The 14,155-nt window shown below is 34.3% G+C and overlaps 1 protein-coding gene and 1 long non-coding RNA gene across 15 annotated transcripts in view; one reads left to right on the forward strand and one right to left on the reverse strand.

Annotated features, from left to right (window-relative positions):
* The window catches only part of MGAT4C (MGAT4 family member C), a 926,873-nt gene that overhangs the window by 753,752 nt on the left and 158,966 nt on the right, over positions 1 to 14,155 (reverse strand). For 2 of the 14 annotated variants that reach the window (XM_071218995.1, XM_071218986.1), the window contains exon 1: positions 11,707 to 11,759. The exons of the other annotated variants lie outside the window; for them this stretch is intronic. The gene's annotated coding sequence lies outside the window, so the exon portion shown is untranslated. Of the gene's footprint in view, positions 1 to 11,706; positions 11,760 to 14,155 lie in introns of those variants that run through there. 14 annotated transcript variants of the gene reach the window in all.
* On the forward strand, positions 3,690 to 7,169 carry LOC139440126 (uncharacterized). The gene is made up of 2 exons (XR_011650185.1): positions 3,690 to 3,777; positions 7,024 to 7,169. It is a non-coding gene; the product is annotated as an uncharacterized lncRNA (long non-coding RNA).

Below are 14,155 nucleotides of genomic sequence, written 5' to 3' on the forward strand. Positions count from 1 at the left end.
TTGGAAAGCATAAAATTCAACTACAAATATTGACTGACTATATCTCATATGACAAAATGTAAGCCAATTAATAGATTCATTCAGTTCATGAACGCTCTTTTTAAAATTTGTCTCTGGAGATGTCTGACACCATTTCTGTGGATAACATGTCCACGTCCACAGCAATTCCTAAATATAGCTCATTATATGTAGGAGACCCGGAAGGCTGGGAAAGAACACCTGCTCCAGGGTGTGCCAACCATTTTGCTTTTCTTATGGGAATTTGGAATGTTGTAATGTTCAAATAAAAATTTGGAGAAACAAAAAAGTGAAAACTCCCCAAGAAGCCAGTCTTTAGAGCAGAACTTTGAGGCCATACATGTAGAGATGAGATGAGAAGCCTCACACTCCACACAGAGAGATGTTGAATCTCTCAGTCTGTAGATTTTCAGTTCTGTTGAGGCTGTGTCGTATTTCTTGCAATTAATTCCTTGTATTTTTCATATCCTTATACATATTCTCTCTTATTTAAGCTCATTTGAGTTGGTAAAAATAACCGTAATTATGACACTGCATTATTAATAAAGATAATCATACCTAACTATATGCCATTTTTGAGTACTCACCAGAGAATCATTATATTTTCAGCAAAGATAAAGATTATATGGGTTTTTACTTTTTACAGTTGTTGTCATATTACATTAGAAATTCATTGATATTCTGCTTGTGGAGTGTACTGTAGAATTATTTTAGAGATGAAAGGATGTTATGATTTTCTTTGCCACTTGCAATGTTGAGTTTTCAGTGTATTTGAACCATGTTTTACAGATTTTTTTTTCTTTCATGTAACTATTTAGGTAGGAAATGGTTAAGTGTAACTCTACTTCATGTCTTCTTCCAGGGGCTAAACATTGATAATAACCTCTACTCTCCTCAAACAGTGTGTGGCAGTTTGATATTATTTATGAATTCTAAAAAGAGATCGTGAGTATGTTGGTGAACTGGTCTGTTCCTCTGGGCATGATACCCCTTTGATTGTATTATATTAGAGATTTCAATTTTACTTTATTAAATTAAGATTAGGGCTCTGATTCAACCACATCATTAGGGCATGCAAGGTTGAGTCCCTGCCCCCTTGGTGATCCATATAAATGGATGCTCAATTAAGAACATGAAAGTAGATACACAGAAAAGAACACAAAGGAAGAAAGACAGATCCACAGACAAGGCAGAGGCCCTGGGAAGAGAGACGAGTCTGATAGTTTGCAGCTGAAGCAAACAGCGCAGCCGAGAATCCCTGAGAGATAAGCCTTATGCCTGTCTACAGCTGAGATTAGAAGAAGCTGGAATCACAGAAACTTACAAGGAAGAAGGAAGGCTGAACCCTCACAGACATCACCTGCCATTTTGCTTCAACATTTGCTAAATGACTTTGGGTGAGAAAGTACCTCTTAAGTGGACTCTTTAGGGCCTTGTGATAGTAAGCTTCTACCCCAATGAAATACCCCATATAAAAGCCAACAGATTTCTGGTACTTTTCATCAGCATTCCTTTTGGCTGACTAATACACAGTGGTTTCCTCCTCTGAGTTCAAGGCCATAAAGACAGGAGACTCCTTTCCATCGCCAATAGAAAGGTATGAGGGGGAAGTGGGTGGCAATTTCCTTTTATGGAAATATGAAAGTTGTGTACATAAGAAATCTGAACACTTCAATAGCAAGAGCTTCATCAAATGGCCATATCTAGTTATTAGGCAGGACTTTCAGCTTTAGCCATGGGTCTTATTAAAACTTGAAGGTGGAGAGTTCTCTTAGTAACAGGAAAAAAGATGATAATTGGTGAGACAGTTGAATCTCTGCCAATAAATAATCTTCTGTGGTAATCTTTTTGTATATATCTTAACTGTATATTAAAATAAAGTACTTCACAGGTTGCAGTGTATGTGCCACAATGATGGAAGAGTTTGTTGATGTGGAAGGGGTGGCATGGGTGGGGTGGGGGATATATGGGAATCTCATATTTTTTTAATGTAACATTTAAAAGAAAATAAAGAAGAAAAAAAAATTTAAAAATAGAATACTTAGAAACCATTGGTTGGCAGGTACAGTTATGTCGGAGGTTTATTCAGATATCAATTCAGTATTTTTGTCACTCATTTGATGATGCTACTTGGGATACATATATTAACAAGCATACAACTTATTTAGAAAAATAAGCATTTTAATACAGCAAAGTATAAAATAAAATTTTAATTTTAAAGCTGGTATTTCTTATTACATAGTTGTTTTTGTGATAACATTATTGTAATTTTCTGTTTGTATAAGGAATGCCAATTTTAGCATAAAAATAAAACCAAACTAATATACTGTAAATTAGATGTGGTTATCACTTTTGCAAAAATGTTATCTTCTAAGAAAAAACTGATTATATACATTAAAAAGAATAATTCCAATACTCTTAAAAGCACTGTGCTTCCAAGTTTTTAATCAGTGTGAACAAGGATTTATGGATTAGGAGAAATTAGAGAAAATAAAAATGAGATGGTGTTTCCTGCTTTAGAGAGATATTGACCTTTTGATTCTCTGTTTTATTTACACTGATTGCATCAGACAAGAAAAGTAAAGTACAAATTGTGGCTGATGTGAGAAAGATAGAAAAATTGAAAGTAGAAGTTAGAACCTAATGGGAAATACATTTGAGGAGTTTTTAAGTAAGAGAAATTAGCTTTCTTGTCAAAGTGGCAGAAGAACAGAATGATATAGAAATAGAAAGCATCAATATAGGAAAATATACATGTTCTATGTAAGAGAAACATGTATTTCACTCCACGGGAAGGTTTTATTTTGAAACTTCAGAGGTGTAAAAGGAAAACGAAGTTTTTGCCTGGATTTCAGGGTCAGTATCAAGCTGAACTAGCTCTTCAAATTAGTGTGACTGCACATCTATCATATCTAACCTCTTTGTAGAAACTTTATTTGGTTTAGTGATAACAGCATGAGTTTGAAATCAAGAGTCCTGGATTCTAGTCCAGCAATGTCATTGTATAGTTATGTGATTTGGGTCAGAGTATTATTTTTCATGTGTCTAATTTTTAAAAATTCTTTAAATGGTATATTGATATGTTGTCTGACTTTCTTTCCAGGGTGTTCATTAAAGTAACTGCATCATATTGAACATAAGTATTTTAATAGAAATAGGAAAACCCTTAGTTTAAACAAGGGATATATTTCTAGATCATCAATATATAATATTTGGAGTCTCTGGGGGGGGCAGGGACATTATTGATACATGAAAACAAATAAATTATGGAAAGTATGTAAAATGTTGCTTTAAGTATAATACAAGGTAATAGATATGTGGTTATGTAATAAATGTGGTCCATTTTGGCAGTTTTAGCTCTTGGCTTGCATCCATTTTGAACGACTCGGCTCTTAAATGCTTCTTTCCCCCATACTCCTCCAGCCCCATTACACTCCAAAAGCTTTGGGGAATACTATAGGTTTTATTGTGCATTTCTTGTAGAAACCAAAGACACTGTACATTAAATATCCAAGTTCCCTCCAATACTACTTTGCCTTTAAATCTCTCTCAGTACAATGTAACTCCCTAGCACCTCCTGGGTTTTCTCCCATTCCCTGTTTACACAGCTATTATGCAGAGTAATTTGGCTCTCTTCCTACAACCTGAATATTCCATTAAATGATGCAAGACATTGTTCACCAAATATTCTATTATTCCTCAAGCATACTCTCTGTAGCAAAAGTGGGAGAGCATATGGCTTAGTTCATGGCATCACAGGTAAAGTAAAAATTAAAAAATGTACTTCATAGGGCTTTGCTTGATCAAATTCTCCCTCTTCATTTAAGAATGATTAAGAGAACAAACTCTAGAGGTAGATTACTTCTTTTCAAATTCTGTGTCTGTCACTGAGTGAACTAACATGCAAGTATTCTCTCTTATTTTTGGTACTTGAGTTGAAAAGATTTAGAAGCACATGACAGTGGAAAAAGTACAGTTGAATTTGAATTTGAATTTTTCATTCGTTGTGTAACTTTGGGAGAAATAATTTGCTATCACTGATAGTTTCTTCATATGGATTTATATGGGAAATATAAATCTCGCAAAGTTTAAAGATTAGTGATGATATATGTAAAATGCCTAGTTCATAGACATCACTAAATAAATGGTAGTTAATGCTATCTTTTGTATTTACTAAAGGTAAAAATATGGGAAGAAAGAGATGCCAAGAGATTTTATTTAAAATTTTGTACAAAAATGTAAGGAGGGTAATGGTCAACATTACTTTAAGAAATATTTTTCATTTTTCTGCTATGGGCCAGTTGCAGAGTTAGAATCTAGACAATGAGCAACATCAGATCTTGCCCATTACTCTCATTTAGCTTATTATGTGCATTCTCTGGAAATAATCTTGAAAAGAAAATGTGGTCTTTCATTGTTTATAGAAGCAATATAAAAAATGAGAAAAAGGACACTAGAGTTTCCATTAAGTTACATTCTAGAGACATCAGGAAAATAATTAGAACATTTTAGTAGCTTAACAAAAAATGAGCTATTTGGGCTCACTTATACTACTAATGAGGTTTATTGAGATATATAGTTGTGGAAATAAGTCAATGAGTGTTTTTACATGAAGAAAATAAGTTTGTTTTGCTATAAAATTATTTTAGCAAAAACATCAAACTAATGCCTAATTTTTATTTTTGGAGGGATTTAGGATGAGTGCTGAACAATGAGAAATAATTTGTCACCAAAGGAGACAAAACGAAAATATGGGATACTCAAAAATATTTGACAAGGCTTCTTCCTAAACTTCTGTGCCTTACTTCTGAATCAATATTCTTGGTTCACTTGGAAAAGACATTTAAACAAGCCACAAGGGGATCATGTTCGGAACTACTCACAATATTTTACCATTTCCTTGATGTGATTTCATAATTTCTCTAACACTTTTGGAAAACATTTTGGTAACACATTTGCATGTAAAAAGTATTTTTCAAGTTGGGATTATAATGAAACTGTTTTCTGTAGTGTAATGGAGGAAGCACATCTTTTGATACTCAGGTAAACATATTCTTAACCCAGGTGTCTTCGTTTCTCAAATTCAATAGCTGGGTGTCCAATTAACACCTTCTTAATGAAAAAAAAAAACTTTTATATTAATAAAGCTTTAGTAAAGATTTGGGATCATATTTGGAGTTTTTTCTCTTTTTTTAAAGATTTCAGCTACTTGAAAATATTTTCACACATCTCTATTTTAATCAGTTTGAACCCCATAATATTAGCAATTTCTATTGATCTTAGAATTCTGAAAATATGTGTACATTATTTTCACATGTGAATTGATTTCAAAGAAAATTCCCATCTGATGTTTGAAAGTTAAGACGGGATTAGATTGTGTGACCGATGGTGGGTCTTAATCCTCCTACTGGAGTCCTTTATAAACCGAGGAACTAAAAGCCATAGATACAGAAAAAAATTTGCAGAGATGGCGAGAAGTCTCCATAAGTTGAAATCAATGAACTCAGGAAGAGAAAAGCCACAGATGGAGTAGTCAGAAGCTGAAAACAAGGAGGACTGGAGGAGAGGGATAGAATATGCCTGATCCCTCCCAGCTGCAGCTCAGGAGAAAGTGAGCCTGGAAGAAAAGGCAGAGAATGACACTGCCATTGTGTCCAGACTTGAGCCTAATTGTCCACGGCTACTACTCAGTGAGAAAGCATCTTCTGACGGTGCCTTAATTTGGACACTTTCATTGCCTCAGTATTGTAAACTCATAAATTAATAAATCCCCATTGTAAAAGCCAACTCATTTCTGATCTATTGCCTTGAAAACTTTAGCAAACTAACATAGCATTAATTCTAATACTTAAGCCAAAAGGAAAATGAAAATATAGTGAGATATTATCAATAGACCACCATGGTTAAGATTATTATTGTTATTTTTAAATACCCAATAACCTATAATCATTGGTTTTCTACGTTTGGAGATTATTATGATTGCAATCCTTTAGCATCTTTCAAATAGTCTATAAAGATATAGTTACTTTCATAATCAGAAATAAAGTTTATTAGTAATAATTTTCTGGCTTGGAAAACATTGGGAGTAACATATTTAGATTAATTTATGATCACATTTACTTACAGAACCAAAGAAAAATTTTAATATGTCAAATATAACATTATGTAGTAAAGGTGATATATGTGCAGGTATATATGAATATATGTATATCTGTATGTCTGTATAACTGTTATTAGATATAATAGTTTTCATCAAGATATTTATAGAAAGTTTAGTATTTATATAATATATGGTGCTAAAATCAAACTCAATTTATAATAATTCATAAATCCTGTCTCTACATCATCAGAAAAATTCATTATAAAGAATGAATTGGAAAACAAAAGTTTTAATAAGTATTTCTCAGTGGTAAAATCAGACATATCTGATAAATTGTTTCACAAAAAAATGTACATTGAGAATGTTTTATTTTTAAAAACTTTCATTAAGTTTCGAGAGATAAACACTTAAGGAAGTTCCTATCCTCTTGTCTATTTGAATCCTCATTCACTAGAATAATTATTAGGAAATATGCCTGATTCACTTTTTTCATATGCTAACTAAACAAGGCATGGCATATCACAGCAATTACTGTCAAGAAATTACTATTAAAAGAATCATTTTCTCTGCACTTAAGTACTTTTGCTTAAAACAAAAAGAATAAGAGTAGTCATTATGTGTCTATTTTGGAATACTCTGCCACTAGATATCCTCACAGATTACTTTTTTGCTTCCTTCAGATCCTTGGGGCTTGCCAATCAAAGCCACTTTCTCAAACAGGATTTATTTACCACCTGTGTTAAATTTTTTGTTGACAATTATTCCTTCATACAGTAGGATTATACATTCCTGCCCAGTTGACAGTCTTGCCCATATGACATGATTTGGCCAATAATATGTGAAGGGAAGTGACATGCTTTTCCAGGCAGAATTTGTAAACATCTTTTCTACCTATTGCTCTCCAGGTCTCATTTTCCCTGTCAGGATGCCTGATGATCTTCTGGATAGAAGCTGCCCTCTCAATCTGAGTTCTAGAGGGAAGGCAATGTGGAAAACACCATGCTTGATCTGTAATCGTCATGAGTCATAATTAAAGCTTTGTCGTAGTTGACCTCTGAGCTATAAGGGCTGATTTTTACCACAGCATAACCTAGCCTGTTCTGAGGGATACACCAACCTCACACACACACACACCAAAAAAAAAAAAAACAAAACTGCTTTTTTCATAGCACTCTTTGCTGCTTAACATATATATTTACATCCATTTATTGTCTGTCTTCCTCCATAAGAAGTTAAACTCTAAGCAGAGCCTTTATTTTTTTCACCGCTGAATCCTGACAGGATAATTCAGTAACATCTGTAATTACTAGCCAGGTAGAAGTTGTATGGTGGAGGAAGAGCATTACAAACGAAGGTGGCAAACCTTCCGAAATGCTAGAGGATATATATTAGCTGCTGAATTGTATCACCGTCACTTAGTTTCTCCAGCAGGAGAAAACGAATCAACATGGGAAGGAGCAGAAGTCGAAGGGCTAGTTTACTGTAGTTATCCATGTGTGTCAATATGAATTCAATCAGGAGTAAGAAACCATGGACTAATTGAATAGGGAAAGTTTAAAGTAATACTAACCATAACATAGGACTGGAGTAGTGGGGTATAGGTTAGTAGGAGGTAAAGATAACTATAAAGAATACAGGAATCTTAAAAGAAAGAAACAGTCACAAATACAGAAACAAAAAATCATTAGGGCTGAAATAGAAGCTCAAGGAAGAATCCCAGCTCCCTACTCTACTTCCATCCCCTTCATCTAAGTCTGAGATCCAGACCTTGTAGGAAGGCACTGTTCTGGCTCAATGGACGGGAGAAAGTCATTGTGGTACTGCACCTATGGAACATGCCAGAAATTAGCACTCTAAGGCACCTGTAAGACTATTTACTGAGTAATATCTTGCTGAGCCACTCTGCTACAAAAGCACCCAAGTGAATATGCCAGGGGAAAAATAATGGTTGTTGAACACTGCAGGAGTTGCACCCTGGAGAAACTGTCTGTGTTAGAACACCTGAAAAAGGAAGCAAAATGCCTTTCCTCTTGCATTTTATGTCCAGCACCTCTGCTAGAAGAGCTTAAAATTGTGCCAGCTGACAAAGGAAAATAATTAGAAGGGTCCAGATATATTATTACAGATCAGGTAATGCAGGCTGAATTAGGAATTGAGAGGCAATAATTTGATACCTGACAGGCCAGGTAAGACACTTTGGTTACCTTAACCAAGAGAATGGAAAAAGGGATGGAATATTTTTGACAGATGTAGAATTGTTAGCAAAGTTGTTTTGTCAGGATTTGATTGATAAGAGGTTGAATATGCAGTTGAAGAAGAAGGATTCAAGAACCCCCAGATTATACCCTGGATGATTGATTCCCTGAAATGGGGAGTTCAAGAAAATAATATTCTTGAATATTCAAAGAGAAGATTCATTGGGAAATAAGTTAGTGAGTACATTATTTACACATAGCCTAAAAGATAAGAGTTAAAGATCTAGGTTAAGTGTCTGATGGACTATTGAATATATAGATCTCGAGCTTGGGAGAGAAGTCTAATCTAGGATATAGATTTTGAAATATTCTATATAAAATAATTATTAAATACTTGATATAGCTACCATTAGACAATTGCTACAGAATGTATTGGGAGTTGGATGATAACAAAAGACTTCCTTTGACTTCTGTAAGTTTGGGTGTTTAGTGCCACTTATTCCCTTACCAAAGTCAGGTTTTGTAGTACATGGAGCTTCCATTTTACAATGTTCCAGCTGGAACATTCTGTACACTTTCTCTTTCCGTTTCATGGCAAACCATGATATGTGTCCCTGTTGTACTGAAAATCCAATAATTATCCACCTTATAGACTATGGATTTTAAAAACAATTTCTCATACTGACTGAATGAAGTGAGCTGTCAAGAATCAACACCATTCCAATAAATCAGGGGTGACCTCTGCATGGAGATTTATAGCCCTGGGGGGTAGAGTTAATGAGCACTTCCAAGGTGAGTTTCCTTGAAGAACCCTTCTTAAATGAGCTAAAAGATCCCCTAGGACGTCAGAAGGCTGGTGCTGGAAAATCCGGAGTTAAGAAGGCTTTGACCCTCCCCTCGATGGCTTGGACTCTTTCCATATTATCATCACTAGAGTCACAATCCTGTCAGTAATTATCAAAGTAAAAATTGTTCAGTAAAGAAAACTTTGACGAGAAGAAAAGGAGAAAATTCCAATGAATATTAGAGTAAGGGAAAAAAAATACTGAATAAGACAATACAACTAAATTTTCATAATAAACTATAATAATAATTTGTTAATTTTACTCAAGAAAACTAAAATGAAAATAAAATATATGAAAGAGTCAAAAGCTGAAATGAGATTTAAAATAACAACTATAATAAAAGACAATAAATTTACAAGTGTAAAGAAGTGAACCTAAAAATCTTCAGACAAAATATTATTATCATGTGAAACTAATAACCAAATAATGTTTAAACTATAAAATAGTATGTCTTTAAAGCTAGGAAAATATGAAATTATGTAAAAAGGAAAATTTAAAAATGCTAACTGAAATAAATACTAAAGATATAGAAAGTAGCCAAATAGCCAAAGACATATTGAAAAAGAGAAACGAAATTGGAGGAATCATACTACTTGACTTCAAAACATACTACAAAGCTACTGTAGTGAAAACAGCATGGTATTGGCACAAGGAGAGACACACAGACCAATGGAACCGAATTGAGATATAGATCCTTATATATATAGTCATATAATATTCGATAAAGCCACCAAACCCTCTCAACTGGGAGAGAATGGCCTATTCAACAAATGGTGCCTGGAGAACTGGATATCCATATGTAAAAGAATGAAAAAGGATTACCATCTCATACCTTATACAAAAATCAACTCAAGATTGATGAAAGACCTAAATATAAGAGGTAAGACCATAAAGACTTTAGAAAGCAGTGTAGGGAAGCATATACAAGACCTTGTAATAGGAAATAGCTTCATGAACTTCACACCAAAAGCATGAGCAGCAAAAGAACAAGTAGATAAATGGGACTTCCTTAAAATTAAAGCCTTCTGAACCTCAAAGGAGTTTGTCAAGAAAGTGAAAAGAGAGTCTACACAATGGGAGAAAATATTTGGTAACCATATATCTGATAGGAGACTTATATCCTGCATATATAGAGAACTATATCTTGAAAATAAAAAGACAAACAACCCATTTAAACAATGGGAAAAAGATTTAAACAGACACTTCTCCAAAGAAGAAATACAAATGGCTAAAAAGCACATGAAAAAAATGCTCCAACTCTCTAGCTATGAGGGAAATGCAAATCAAAACTACAATGAGATACCATCTTACTCCTATAAGATTGGCAGCTATGAAAAAAACAGAAGACAACAAATGCTGGAGAGGATGTGGAGGAATGGGAACACTCATCCACTGCTGGTGGGAATGCAGAAGGATCCAGCCATTCTGGAGGACAGTTTGGAGGTTTCTCCAAAAACTAGCTATAGATTTGCCATATGACCCAGCAATTCCACTGCTGAGTATATACCCAGTAGAACTGAAAACAAGGACACAAACTGATACATGCACACCAATGTTCATAGCAGCATTGTTCACTATTGCCAAAAGTTGGAACCAACTCAAATGTCCATCAACAAATGAATGGATAAATAGAATGTGGTATATACATACAATGGAATATTACTCAGCTTTAAGAACAAATACTCTACAAACACACGTGATAACATGGATGAATCTTAAGAACCTTATGTTGAGTGAAGCAACCCAGGCATTGAAGGACAAATACTACATGACCTCAATGATATGACATAAATAAACCAAGCTGCCTCAGAGAGCTAGAGACTGGATGACAGGCTTAAAGGAAAATGGGGAAAGAGGAAGGGTGTAAGCTGCCACCTACATGGGCAAAATCTATGATAAACTGGAGGGAAAGGCTGAGATGATTCACCTCCTACATTGTAGTAAAATCTCCAAGGCAGTCCTGGAAAGTGTCTAGTGCAAGTTGCAAAGAATTTAAATATCTATTAACCACTCACCATGGACACATTATCTCATTTAACCTCACAACAGCTTTCCAAGGAAACACTTTCCCCTGCCTGCCTCTCTGCCTGCTACTGTTCATCAACTAAGATGGAGCTCAAGTGCCACATCCCAAGGAAGTCTTCCCATTGATCCATCAGAAAAGACAGGGAGAGAGATCTAACTAATTTGGAGCACGATAATCCCTAACTCCTTTGGGTCACTGCTGCTGTTTGAGAATCTAATGAATGTGGACTATGTTCTCAGAAAAATGTGTATACTAAAAAAATTTAAATACAATTTCAGAGAAACTTCTTCAATTTCTAAAGCCCCAGATTAAGAGTCCCTGCTGTAGAGAAACAAATGGGGTACCTCATAGGTAGTTAGCAGCACACGAAAACATGACTCCTGGGTTAGATCTTGCTATAAGTGAGCTCTCTCCTCCTTGTCACCTGTGTAGGTTACACAGGAAACACCTGGAGCAAATCTGAATCCAAGAAAATAGGTAGATGAACAAAAATGCTACAGCCATAGAAAAAGATGGGCATACCTGGAAAATGAGATCTCATGGAAGTATTGCAGATGTAAAGACCTCATGATGCCCTGCAAACAGAAAGAACCCTGGGAATTGATAAAAAGGACTTCAGAGCATTATCCAACGATTAATTACTTATAGCTCATACTATCTTCTAAATTATGTAACATGCATAATGTGATTAATATTATCTAGAATAAGAGTCCAATCTCAAGGCAAGTCCCTGTATGAACAAGTAGATGAATCATATGAACATCTAAAAAGGGTCCTGTTCTTATTCTTAAAAACACAAACAGTTTTTCTATAAGTTGGATACATCCTATGTCACCCTGAAAAAATAGGTTCTCCTTAAATTCAGCAAAATTTAATAAAAATGAGTTATAACCTTCAAATTGCCAATTGGTAACAATATTCCTATTAGGTCCTCAGTCTTCATTTATATTCCATCAGTTCAGAATTTTCTGGAAGAAATAAACCCATTGCTTGCCACCATATGATGCTTTAACAGGTTTTACATATCTGGAAGACAAAAATCTCAAAGTGACAAAACATCTTAAAATATTAAAAATTACATTTTTTTTCAACCAGAAATAGCAGCTCCATACAGCAGGGGAAACAGAGACCATAAGGGGTGAAGAAGTTTCTTGTTTTTTTTTTTATTATTATTAGTATTGAAATAATGAAAATGCACTACTAATGATTGAAGTGATGAATGTACAACTATGTGATTATGTACCAAATACCACTAATTGTATTCTTTGGATGAATTGTATGATTTATTAATATGTATCTATAATTCACTTGGGAAAAAATTTTTAATTACCTTTTTCTATAAAAGGACAATGATCAATTTAAAAATTAAAATTTCTGATTAAAATTTCTGCTACCATTAAAAAAAAGATCTAGAAAGTAGTCTAAAATGTATTAGTGAAGTATGTTTAGGTAGGGGTTTGGCAGAGGGTAAATGAAGAAATGAAGTGAAAGCAGGGCAGGATACAGATCCCAGCTAATGTCTTCTGGCTTCTGTTGTACAGTCCAAGACTTTAGAATCAACCTGTCTTAATTGCCCTGAAGAATGGCTTACAGGTCATATAATACTCTTTTACTCTATCTGTGTATTCAAGTCAAAGAGGCATAAAGTCCTTTAGTTACCTATCAAGACCCAGCAATCAATCAGTTCAAGGCTCTCAGAAACTCTAGTAATTTCAGATAATCAGGAACAGGTGATTTACTTATCCACCCCATAGTCACTGGAATATATTAAGCATTATCACAAAATTTCCTTTGGGGAAAGAAAAATTAAGCATAAAGAAAAATGCTGGAAAAGAGCCTTGACATAATTGTTGGAAAATTCATATTTGCATGTTACATATTTACCTCAGATTGACTTGAAGGAATAATTTCCCTATGGAAATTTTCGGCAGAGAACTTTAGGCACTTAAGTTTATTATCAATCCTTGGCTCTTGCTTCTTCCATTCTTTTAAATAAATCATTGTAGCATTTGAAATACAGAATGAAACAATGACCTACAATGCCTTGAAATTGTGGGTTTGAATCATAACTCTACTCCTGCCATTTGTGGGTACTTTTCCAAATGTCTCAGATCCTGTGATCTCATATGTCTTAAAGGGAATGGCCTGCTACTTTCAGGGATATTTCGAGAATCAAAAATGCATATGAAACATCTGGCAAAACATATGGCAGAGAGTGACTCATATCTCTCATTTTTGTCATTGCACTTATAGCTACTGAGTTAGCACTGTTCTGAATTAGCATTAATCCTCAGTCATAAAATAACTTATTCAGTAACAAGGTTTTGAAAGGCTACAAGCAAACCAATTAACTTCATTAATTGATGTCAAAATAAACACTGCTACTCTTTCTAGAAATTTCAGGGACTTTCCCTTCAAATTACATTGTGTCAGTTAATAAAATAAAATACATATCTGACAATTGCTGTTAGAAATATTTCCATTCTGACTAATTCATTAATCCAAGTATCTTTCACATTAGTGACTTCTCATTCAGTAACTGGGGCTGTCAGAATTAATTGATCAAATGGCCTTTCATATATAAACAACGAGAAATGGTCAGATAAGACAGGGTCACAACTCACATGGAACTTACTCATTTACTACAATAGGATTTGGCTCTAAGGTAAGAAAAGTTGTTTTAAGTATTATTGATTTTTACTTGTCAAATGTGTCCTATTGATTTTTCCATCTAGGCCTTAGCTATGGCTTTTAATACACTATTCTTGTCTATAATTGCAACCAATGGAAAACTCAGGAACAGAAATTAGAAGGTAACAGAGAGAGAAAGGGTAAAATTGGGCTTTAAAGAAACATTACCTAAAGGATTGGTTTGTTCCTTAGTGTGTGTGATGGTATTTCAAAGCGCTGCTTACCTCTGAAGAAAGAGGAAAACAAAGTTTTTAGTCTTTTGAGTGAAAATGTGTGGTGA

Source organism: Dasypus novemcinctus, chromosome 12 (genome assembly GCF_030445035.2).
Source record: "Dasypus novemcinctus isolate mDasNov1 chromosome 12, mDasNov1.1.hap2, whole genome shotgun sequence".
NCBI classification, from domain to species: Eukaryota; Metazoa; Chordata; class Mammalia; order Cingulata; family Dasypodidae; genus Dasypus; species Dasypus novemcinctus.